The sequence below is a fragment of the Phocoena sinus genome, chromosome 13, assembly GCF_008692025.1.
Source record: "Phocoena sinus isolate mPhoSin1 chromosome 13, mPhoSin1.pri, whole genome shotgun sequence".
Classification (NCBI taxonomy): domain Eukaryota; kingdom Metazoa; phylum Chordata; class Mammalia; order Artiodactyla; family Phocoenidae; genus Phocoena; species Phocoena sinus.
The window spans coordinates 71,819,240-71,831,772 of record NC_045775.1 but is presented as its reverse complement, the minus strand read 5'-3'; positions in this window follow the sequence as shown (position 1 = coordinate 71,831,772).

Here is a 12,533-nt window from a genome sequence, read left to right as displayed (position 1 = left end):
AATGAAAATGGAATAAAAACATGTCATTACAAAAACACAAAGGAAGATAGAAAGTAAGAGAGGGTCAAAAAGTGACAAGATCAGACAGAAAGCCATTAACAAAGAGTCAACAGTAATGCCGTCTTTACTGGTAATTACTTTAAATTAAATGAATTAAACTTCCTAACAAAAAGATATAGAATGGCTGAATGAATGAAGAAAAACAAGATCATACTATATACTCTCTATAAGAGACTCACTTTAGATGAAAGAACACACATATGCTGAAGTGAACAAATGAAAATAATATATTCCATGCAAATAGTAACCAAAAGAGTGCAAGGATGGTTGTTTATGTTAGACAAGGTAGACTTTAAGTCAAAAACTGTTCGAAGAGACAAAGTAGTATATTGTACAACAATAAAAAGAGTCAGTTACCTGGAAGACATTGCAAACTTAATTTAACAGCAAAAATAGGATTATACACTATGACCAAGTGAGATTTACCTTGGGATTCAAGGATGTTACAACATTTTAAAATTAATGTGATAAACTACATTAACAAAACAAAAGATAAAAATCACATGCTCATCTAAATGGATGCAGAAAAGCATTTGACAAAATTAATACATGTTCATGATAAAAACACCAGGAATAGAAAGAAATTATTTCAACATTATAAAAGTCAAATGGAAAACACACAATTAACATACTCAGTGATGAAAAACTAAAAGCTTTTTTCTTCTAACATCAGTAACGAGGTAAGGATGCCCACTCCAGACACTTCTATTCAACATAGTATTGGAAGTCAGAGCTAGAGCAATTAATCAAGAGAAAGAAATAAAAGTCACCTAAACCAAAAAGAAAGAAATAAAATTATCTCTATTTGCATACGACATGATATTATATGTAGAAAACCTTGAAGATTATACATATACACACACACTAATTTATTAGAACAAATAAACAAAGTCAGCAGAATTGCAGGATACAAATCAGCATCTAAAATAAGTTGTGTTTTTGTACATTAACAATTAACAATCTGAGAGTAATGAAGACTATAATCCCATTCATAATAGCATCAAAAAAAATAAAATACTTAGGAAAGAACTTAGGAATAAACCAAGGAGGTAAAAGACTTGTTGGCTAAAAACTACAAAACATGAGAAAAATAAATGGAAAGACATCTTAGTTCATTGATTAGAAGATTAATATTGTTAAAATGGCTATACTAATCCAAACGATCTACAGATTGAATGCAATCCCTATCAAAATTTCAGGGATATTTTTTGTGAAAATAGGAAAACACATCCTAAAATTCATAGGAAACAACAAAAGGTCTTGAAGAGCCAAAACAATCTTGAGACATAAGAATAATTTCGCACACCTGACTTCAAAATATATCACTAAGCTACAGTGATCAAAACAATATGATGCTGGTATAAAGACCAATGGAACAGGGCAGACAGCCCAGAAATAAACCCATGAGTATACAGTCAAGTAATCTTTGGTAAGGGAGCCAAGAATAAGCAATTGGGAAAAGGATAGTCTTCTTAACCTATGGTGTTAGGAAAACTGGAAAATTATATGAATAAGAATGAAATTGAATTCTTACTTAATGCTATAAACAAAAATCAACCTAAAATGTATTAAAGACTTCAAAACTCCTAGTAGAAAATATAGAGGGAAACTTCATGACATTAATTTTGAGAATGATTTCTTGGATATGTCACTAAAATCATAGGAAACAGCAGCAAAAATAGACAAGTGAGACTACAGCAAACTAAGTAGCTTCTGTGCAGCAAAGGAAAAAATCAAAAGAGCAAAAAGACAATCTAAAAATGGGATAAAATATTTGTAAACCATATATTAGATAAAGGGTTAATATCAAATTATGTAAATAAATTGTTCAACTCAATAGCAAATTAAATAAATTGATTTTAAAAATTGACAGAGAATTTGAGTAGATACATATACAAATGTCAATGGGTATATGAAAATGTGTTCAACATAACTAATCATCATATAATAAGGTCTGAACATTGCTGTCCCCCTAAAATTCCTTTGTTAAGATCTCAACTCCCAATGTGATGGTATTAGGAGGTGAGGTCTTTGGTATATGACTAGGTCATGAGAGTGGAGCCCACAAGAATGGAATTAGTACCCTTATAAAAGAGGCCCCAGAGAGCTAGCTCTCTCTTCTAATATGGAGACACAGCAAAAAGTCAGTAGTCTACACTCAAAAGAGGGCCTTCACCAGAACCAGACCATGCTGATGCCCTAATTTTGAACTTCCAGCTTCTACAACTGTGAGAAAAAATATTCTGTTGTTTATAAGCCACTCATTCTGTGGTATTTTGTGATAGCATTCCAAAGAGACTAAGACGTCATGTAAATGCCATTCTAAACCACACATCTGTTAGAATGAGCTTTATCAAAAGACATAAAATAAGTCTTGACAAGAATTTAGAAAAATTGGAACCCTTGTGCACTATCATTGGTGGAAACATAAAGTGGTGTTGCCACTAAGGAAAACAGTTTGAAGCTTCCTCAAAAAAATTAAAAAATGGAATTACCATATAATCAGCAATCCCAGTTCTGGTATATATCCAGAAGATTAGAAAATAGGATCCTGAAGAGATGTTTGTACTGTCATGTTCATTGTAGCATTATTCACAATAGTCAAGAGGTGAAAACAACCTAAGTGTCCAATGACAGATGGATGGATAAAGAAAATGTGGCATATACATACAAAGACATGTTATTCATCTTGAAAAAGAAGTAAATACTGTTATACCCTACAACATGAATGAATCTTGAGGACGTTATGCTAAATGAAATAAACCTGTCATATAAGGACAAATAATGCATAATTCCAATTATATGAGGTATCTAAAGTAGTCAAACTCATAGAAGCAGAACATAAAATGGTGGTTATCAGGGTTTGGGGGAGGGGAAAATGGGGATTTGTCATTTGATGAGTATAGAGTTTCAGTCGTGAAAGATGAAAATTTCATAGATCTGTTGTAAAACAACATATATATAGTTAACAATAATGTACTGTACTCTTAAAAAATTAAGAGGGTTGATTTTATGTTATGGAGGGTTTTTTTCCTTTTACCACAATACAAAAAATGCTGATGAAGACTACAATTCATTCAGAAAAACAAAGATACAACATTTGAAGAGATGGTCTTTAAAATTGAGAAGAAAATAAAAGAATTTGAAGCAATATCTAAATTTAAATTATAAGAAATCATTTATTGGCCAAAGAAAGGTTTAAATTCATAGATCAAGAATTTTAATAGAGTAATAGAATAAAGATAAAAGACACATAGTGATAAAATTAATTGCTGTATTATTGATATAAAAATTAAACCTAATAAAAGGGGGAAACGGATACCTTTTGTAAAGGAACAAAAATCAGAATAATTTAGACTTCTCTTCTGCCTCCCTAAATACCAGAAAATAATGGATATAATCTTGAGCACACGGAAATTAATGTGAACCACAAAATAATAAACCCAATCCACAAAAGCAAAAGAGTAAGTCCCAGCATGACAGCTGTGCAAAAGGCTTAGAAATCATTTAGGCCTGATTGAGGTTAAAAGACATGGGCCTTCTGGATAAAAATATAAGTATACCACAAAGGTTTCTTTCTTATTTTTCCTACACAACTGGTCTGAAATTATTGTACTAAAATTCAAATCTAACCACATTGTTCTTCCTATCCCACAGTATTCAAGAGTTACCCATTACCTTCAAAAGAAACTTTAAGAATGACATACAAACTTAAACCCTGAATACATTTGCAGCCTTACCACTTCCCTGTTATATTTTCTTAATTTTTAGCAATATTAGTATGCTTGCATGTCCCTAGCTTAATCATGATCTTCCTATTCTTTGTGTTTTGGTCCTGTTCTTTCTGAATTGAGTATCTTCCACATTTGTCTACTTTAAGCTTCACTTCAATGGCTTGTTTATCTTAGAATATGTTTACTAACAGTGTCTGCCTTAGTTAAATATTGCATTTTGTGCTCATCCTCTATTATCCCATATTAAAAAAATATTTTTCTTACAGCACCACTAATATGGTGTTGTGATAATTTATTTTATTGTCTACTATTAGAGATATAAACACCTGAGGAGTAAGTCTTGTCCATCATTATTTTCCTAGAATATGTAATGAATGCAGAATATCTGTGTATGTGCATGTGTATATGTGTTTGTATGTATTTTTATTAAATATTTGTTGGATAAACCAATGAATAAAATTAAAAACTGTGCCTGCCTAACCATACACAAAAATAACCTCAAAATGGATTAAAAACCTAAATGTAAGACCAGACACTATAAAACTCTTAGAGGAAAACATAGGCAGAACACTCTATGACATAAATCACAGCAAGATCCTTTTTGACCCACTTCCTAGAGAAATGGAAATAAAAACAAAAATAAACAAATGGGACCTAATGAAACTTAAAAGCTTTTGCACAACAAAGGAAAACATAAACAAGAAGAAAAGACAATCCTCAGAATGGGAGAAAACATTTGCAAATGAAGCAACTGTCTGACAAAGGATTATTCTCCAAAATTTACAAGCAGCTCATGCAGCTCAATATCAATAAAACAAAGAAACAAATCCAAAAGTGGGTAGAAGACCTAAAGATGCATTTTTTCCAAAGAAGATATACAAATTGCCAACAAACACATGAAAGGATGTTCAATATCACTAATCATTAGAGAAATGCAAATCAAAACTAAAATGAGGTATCACCTCACACTGGTCAGAATGGCCATCATCAAAAAATGTACAAACAATAAATGCTGGAGAGGGTGTGGAGAAAAGGGAACCCTCTTGCACTGTTGGTGGGAATGTAAATTGATACAGCCACTACGGAGAACAGTTTGGAGGTTCCTTAAAAAACTAAAAATAAAACTACCATACAACACAGCAATCCCACTATTGGACATATACCCTGAGAAAACCATAAATCAAAAAGTGTCATCTACTACAATGCTCATTGCAGCTCTATTTACAATAGCCAGGACATGAATGCAATGTAAGTGTCCATCAACAGAAGAATGTATAAAGATGTGGTACATATACACAATGGAATATTACTCAGCCATAAAAAGAACCAAAATTGAGTTATTTGTAGTGAGGTGGATGGACCTAGAGTCTGTCATACAGAGTGAAGTAAGTCAGAAAGAGAAAAACAAATATCATATGCTAACACATTTATATGGTTTTTTTTTTTTTTAAAGGGGGGCTTCTGAAGAACCTAGAGGTAGGACAGGAATAAAGGTGTGGAAGTAGAGAATGGACTTAAGGACATGGGGAGGGGGAAGGGTAAGCTGAGACGAAGGGAGAGAGTAGCATGGACTTATGTACATTACCAGATGTGAAAAAGATAGCTAGTGGGAAGCTACCACATAGCACAGGGAGATCAGCTCGGTGCTTTGTGATGACCTAGAGGGATGGGATAGGGAGGGTGGGAGCTAGAGGCAAGAGGGAGGAGATATAAGGATATATGTGTATGTATAGATAATTCATTTTGTTGTAAAGCAGAAATTAACACAGAATTGTAAAGCAATTATACTCCAGTAAAGATGTTAAAAAAATAAATAAATAAATTGTGCCTCCTTCCATGTTATTCCAGTGTTTTAGCATTCCTCTGAAACTATTTACTTAATTTAAATATTACCCTATTTCCTTTTTCTACATTGAGATAGAAAAAATATTCATCATAATTTTCACCTCAATCCTTCTGATATTAATTATTGTTGTCTATACAAGGATAAAACTCCATGAAGATAGGCAGAGAATAACTAAGAGTTAAAAGCTGAACCATCCCATAGCTCATATAAGCTTGGAAGACATTCAAGTTTCAACAAACAGAGCAAGAGTCTTATTTGAACAAGCAGGGCATTCAGTGGAGAACCTAGAATCATCACACCATGATAACAGGGTCAAAGTCCTCCTAGAGCAGTGGTTCTCAACAAAGGGAAATTTTGTCTATGAGTGGACATTTTGTAATGACTAGAGACATTTTTGTTTGTCTCAACTGTGATGAGTGAGAGGTACTATTCCTATCTGGTGAATAGAAGTTTGGGATGCTGCTAAATATCCTACAATTCTCAGGAAAGGCCCCTGCAACAAAGAATTATCTGGAGTCAAATATTAATAGTGCTGAGATTGAGAAACATTATCCTACATCTAAAGGCTACCCTAAATCTTTCCTAATAAAACTTAAAAGTCTTAAAAGGATCAAGCTGATTGGCAAGAAACTTAATAGCCTTGACTTCCAAAACACTCTTAAATGAGTCAACAACACCATACATTCAAATAATATGGTATTCCCAATATCCAGCACTCAATAAAAAAAAATTACAAGGAGTAAGAAGTGTAAATTACACCCAGGAGAAAAATCAAGTGAAAGAAACAAAGCAAAAATGACAACGATGATGGAATAACTTTAATAAAGCTATTAAGCAGGATTCTAATAAAAATTTAAACATCTTTTAAAAATATGCTTAAGGATTTAAAGGAAAAGATTAACATAATTAGAAGAGTCATCAAGGAATTTAAAAGAACCAAATGGAAATGTTAATTTTAAGCATTCACTAGATTATATTAATAGCAATTAGATACTTCAGGAATGATCAATGCCTTTAAATACATTACTGAAGCACAGAGTTATGTCTAATGAAAATTATAAGGTAAGGTAAAAATTAAATAAACAGAGCCTCGATGATTGTGGACAAATAAGAAGTTCTCTAATACACATTTAATTAGAGGGGAAAAAAAGGAAGAGAAAGAAAACTATATTTGAAAAACTACTAACCAAAACAACAGCAAAAAAAACACACCAAATTTGATGAAAACTATAAATTCACAGATGTAAGAACATTCCAATCAAAAACAATATAATAATTGTTTCTTTGGGTGCACATACAACCCTCACTAAGATAGACCATATTCTAAGTTTTAAAATAAATCTCAATAAATTTAAATAAATTAAATCATAGAGTATTTCAGAATTAATCTAGATATCAATAAAACAAATCTGTATTTTTAAAAATCCCCAAATATATGGAAATTTTAAACTACACATCTAAATAATGATGGGACAAAGAAAAAAATTGCAGACAAAATTAGAAAATATATTGAAATAAGTTGAACTGAACAAAAATGAAAACAGATCAGATCCATTGTTTCCAGCTTCTGTTTCAGTATTTAGAGATCTGAAAAGAGTTTACTCTGAAGCTTTTACACTGAAAAAACAAACAAACAAAAAACCCATCAGACAAACTGGTAAGTCATTAGATTTCTTGAAGCCATAAGAGAGTTTAGGTCTCAGGACAAACAACGAGTCCAAAATCTAAGGAGAGCCAGAAACCTGCAGGGAGGAATGAGACATGAGCATTGTTTTATCCAAAGTACATACAAGCAGACACCAGAAAGAATAGTAACCTGATAGAATTCAGTTAGGAGTGGTTGGCAAATTGGTGGAGATGAAGTGTGCACTGGTGAGAGTATGATGCCCTCGAGTAGCTAAAGAAATTGGATAAATCTGTACACTGGGACTTGTGTTCTTCTACAAGGATTTCCATAACAAAGTACCACAAACTAGATGACTTAAAAAAATTTTTTTAAAAATATTCTTTCACAGTCCTGGAGGCTAAAATTCCAAATTCAAGATGTTTGCTGGGCCATGCTCTCTCTGAAGCCTTTAAGGGGTGATCCTTCCTTGCCTTTTCCAGCTCTGGTAGCCCCAGACGTTCTGTGGTTTGTGGTAGCATAACATCAGTCTCTGCCTCTGTCTTCCCATGGTCATCTGCTCACTCTGTCTCTTTTCTTCTTTAACAGAACTAGTTCTATTGGATCAAGTACCCAATCTACTCCAGCATGACCTTACCTTACTAATTAAATCTGCAATGATCATATTTCCAAATGAGGTCACATTCTGAGGTACCAGGGGATAGGACTTTGACATGTCTTTTGAAAGGACACAATTCAATGCATTACAGGGCTCAAAAAATTCGGGAGGGAGTCCTAAGATCTAGGGAAGTGGAACATCAACCCCTGGGGAAGTGCAAGAAAATCATTCACGTCCTTCTCTCCTGTTTTCTCTCTATAAAAAAGCTTTAATGTCTGGAAAAGAAATGTAAGAAACACTGATTCCCATTGTGACTGAGGTGAGAAAACAAGAAATAAACATTCCCAGCTCCCATCTAGAGACTGATATATTCTTTTTTTGGTTGTTTTTCTGTTATTTTTTTGTTTGTTTGTTTGCTTTGCTTTGTTTTAACATTTTTATTAGACTATGGTTGCTTTACAATGGTGTGTTAGTTTCTGCTTTATAACAAAGTGAATCAGTTATACATATACATGTATCCCCATATCTCTTCCCTCTTGCACCACCCTCCCTTCCACCCTCCCTATCCCACCCCTCTAGGTGGTCACAAAGCACCGAGCTGATCTCCTTGTGCTATGTGGCTGCTTCCCACTAGCTATCTATTTTACATTTGGTAGTATATATATATCCATGCCACTCTCTCACTTCGTCCCAGGTTACACTTCCCCCTCCCCATGTCTGCAAGTCAATACTCTATGTCTGTGTCTTTATATCTGTCCTGCCCCTAGGTTCTTCAGAACCATTTTTTTTTCTTTAGAATCCATATATATGTGTTAGCATATGGTATTGGTTTTTCTCTTTCTGACTTACTTCACTCTGTATGACAGACTCTAGGTCCATACACCTCAGTACAAATAACTCAATTTCATTTCAATTTATGGATGAGTAATATTCCATTATATATATGTACCACACCTTCTTTATCCACTCTTCTGTCAATGGATACTTAGGTTGCTTTCATGTCTTGGTTACTGTAAGTAGAGCTGTAATGAACATTGTAGTAGATGATTCTTCTTGAATTATGGTTTTCTGAGGGTATATTCCCAATAGTGGGATTGCTGGGTCATATGGTAATTCTATTTTTATATTTTAAGGAACCTCCATACTCTTCTCCATAGTGGGTGTATCAATTTACATTCCCACCAACAGTGCAAGAGTGTTCCCTTTTCTCCACACCCTCTCCAGAATTTATTCTTTGTAGATTTTTGATGATGGCCATTCTGATTGATGTGAGGTGATACCAATTGTAGTTTTGATTTGCATTTCTCTAATGATTAGTGATGTTGAGCATCCTTTCATGTGTTTGTTGGGAATCTGTATATTTTGTATGGAGAAATGTCTATGTAAGTCTTCTACACATTTTTGAATTGGGTTGTTTGTTTTTTTGATATTGAGCTGCATGAGCTGCTTGTAAATTTTGGAGAATAATACTTTGTCATTTGCTTCATTTGCAAATATTTCCTCCCATTCTGAGGGTTGTCATTTCATCTTGTTTATGGTTTCCTTTGCTGTGCAAAAGATTTTAAGTTTCACTACGTCCCATTTGTTTATTTTTGTTTTCATTTCAATTTCTCTAGGAAGTGGCTCAAAAAGGATCTGGCTATAATTTATGTCACAGAGTGTTCTGCTTATGTTTTCCTCTAAGAGTTTTAAATTGTCTGGACTTACATTTAGGTCTTTAATTCATTTTGAGTTTATTTTTGTGTATGGTGTTAGGGAGTGTTCTAATTTCATTCCTTTACATGGAGCTGTCCAGTTTTCCCAGCACCACTTATTGAAGAGACTGTCTTCTATCCATTGTATACTCTTGCCTCCTTTACTAAAGATAAGGTGACCATATGTGCATGGGTTTATCTCTGGGCTTTCTATCCTCTTCCATTGATCTATATTTCTGTTTTTGTGCCAGTACCATACTGTCTTGATTACTGTAGCTTTCTAGTATAGTCTGAAGTCAGGGAGCCTGATTCCTCCACTCCATTTTTCTTTCTCATGATTGCTTTGGTTATTCAGGGTCTTTTGTATTTCCATACAAATTGTGAACGTTTTTCTTCTACTTATGTGAAAAATGCTAGTTGTAGTTTGATAGGGATTGCATTGAATCTGTAGATTGCTTAGGGTAGTATAGTCATTTCCACAATATTGATTCTTCCAATCCATGAACACGGTATATCTCTCCATCTGTTAGTATCATCTTTAACTCCTTTCATCAGTGTCTTACAGATTTTTGCATACAGGATTTTTGTCTCCTTAGGTAGGTTTATACCTAGGGTTTTGTTTTATTGAGCAGTGGTAAATGGGAATGTTTCTTTAATTTCTCTTTCAGATTTTTAATAATTAGAGTATAGGAATGCAACAGATTTCTGTACATTAATTTTGTATCCTGCTATTTTACCAAATTCATTGATTAGTTCTACACGTGTACCGGTAGCATCTTTAGGATTCTCTATGTATAGCATCATGTCATCTGCCGACAGTGACATCTTTACTTCTACTTTTCTGATTTGGATTCCTTTTATTTCTTTTTCTTTTCTTATTAACATAGCTAAAACTTCCAGAACTATGTTGAATAATAATAGTGAGAGGGGACAACCTTGTCTTGTTCCTGATCTTAGAGGAAATGATTTCAGTGTTTCACCATTGAGGACTATGTTGACTGTGGGTTTGTAATATATGGCCTTTATTATGTTGAAGTAAGTTCCCTCTATGCCTACTTTCTGGAAGGTTTTAATCACAAATTGGTGTTGAATTTTGTCAAAAGCTTTTTCTGTATCTATTGAGAAGATCATATGTTTTTTCTCTTTCAATTTGTTAATATGGTTTATCACATTGATTGATTTGCATATGTTGAAGAATCCTTCAATTACTCGGATGAACCCCACTTAAGCATAGTGTATGATCCTTTCAATGTGGTGTTGGGTTCTGTTTGCCAGTATTTTGTTGAAGATATTTTATCGATGCTCACGAGTGATACTGGCCTGTAGTTTTTTTTGTGTGTGTGTGACGTCTTTGTCTGGTTTTGGTATCAGGGTGATGGTGGTCTCTTAGAATGAGTTTCGGAGTGTTCCTCCCTCTGCTATATTTTGGAAGAGTTTCAGAAGGGTAAGTGTTAGCTCTTCTCTAAATGATTAATAGAATTCACCTATGAAGCAATCTGGTCCTGGGTTTTTGTTTGTTGGAAGATTTTTAATCACAGTGTAAATTTCAGTGCTTGTGATTTGTCTGTTTATATTTTCTATTCCTTCCTGGTTCAGTTGTGGTAGGTTTTGCCTTTCTAAGAATTTGTCCATTTCTTCCAGGTTGTCCATTTTATTGTCATAGAGGTGCTTGTAGTAATAACTCATGATCCTTTGTATTTCTGCAGTGTCAGTTGTTACTTCTCCTTTTTCATTTCTAATTCTAATGATTTGAGTCTTCTCCCATTTTTCTTGATGAGTCTAGCTAATGGTTTATCAATTTTGTTTATATTCTCAAAGAACCAGCTTTTAGTTTTATTGATCTTTGTTATTTCTTTCCTTAATTTCTTTTTCATTTATTTCTGATCTTATCTTTATGATTTCCTTCCTTCTGTTAACTTTGGGGGTATTTTGTTTTTCTTTCTCTAATTGCTTTAGGTTTAATGTTAGGTTGTTTCTATGAGATTTTTCTTGTTTCTTGAGGTAGGTTTGTATTTCCATAAACTTCCCTCTTAGAACCGCTTTTGCTTAATCCCATAGATTTTAGGTCATCCTGTTTGCATTGTCATTTGTTTCTAGGTACTTTTTGATTTCCCCTTTGATTTCTTCAGTGATCTCTTGGTTATTTAGTAGTGTATTATTTAGTCTCCATGTGTTTGTATGTTTACAGATTTTTTTCCTCTAATTCATATCTAGTCTCATAGCATTGTGGTTGGAAAATATTCTTGATATGATTTCAATTTTCTTAAATTTGCCAAGGCTTGATTTGTGACCCAAGATATGATCCATCCTGAAGAATGTTCCATAAGCACTGGAGAAGAAAGTATATTCTGTGGTTTTTGGATGGAATGTCCTATACATATCTGTTAAATCAATCTTGTTTAATGTATCATTTAAAGCTTGTGTTTCCTTATTTATTTTCATTTTGTATGATCTGTCCATTGGTGAAAGTGGGGTGTTAAAGTCCCTTGCTATGATTGTGTTACTGTTGATTTCCCCTTTTATGGCTGTTAGCATTTGTCTTATGTATTGAGGTTCTCCTATGTTGCATAGATATTTACAATTGTTATATATTCTTGTATTGATTTCTTGATCATTATGTAGTGTCCTTCTTTGTCTCTTGTAATAGCCTTTATATTAAAGTCTATGTTGTCTGATATGCGAATTGCTACTCCAGCTTTCCTTTGATTTCCAGTTGCATGGAATATCTTTTTCCATCCCCTCACTTTCAGTCTGTATGTGTCCCTGGGTCTGAAGTGGGTCTGTTGTAGACAGCATATATACGAGCTTATTTTTGTATCCATTCAGCCAGTCTATGTCTTTTGGTTGGGGCATTTAATCCATTTACATTTGATGTAGTTATCAATATCGATGTTCCTGTTACCGTTTACTTAATTGTTTTGGTTCATTATTGTAGGTCTTTTCCTTCTCTTGTGTTTCCTGCCAAGTGAAGTTCCTT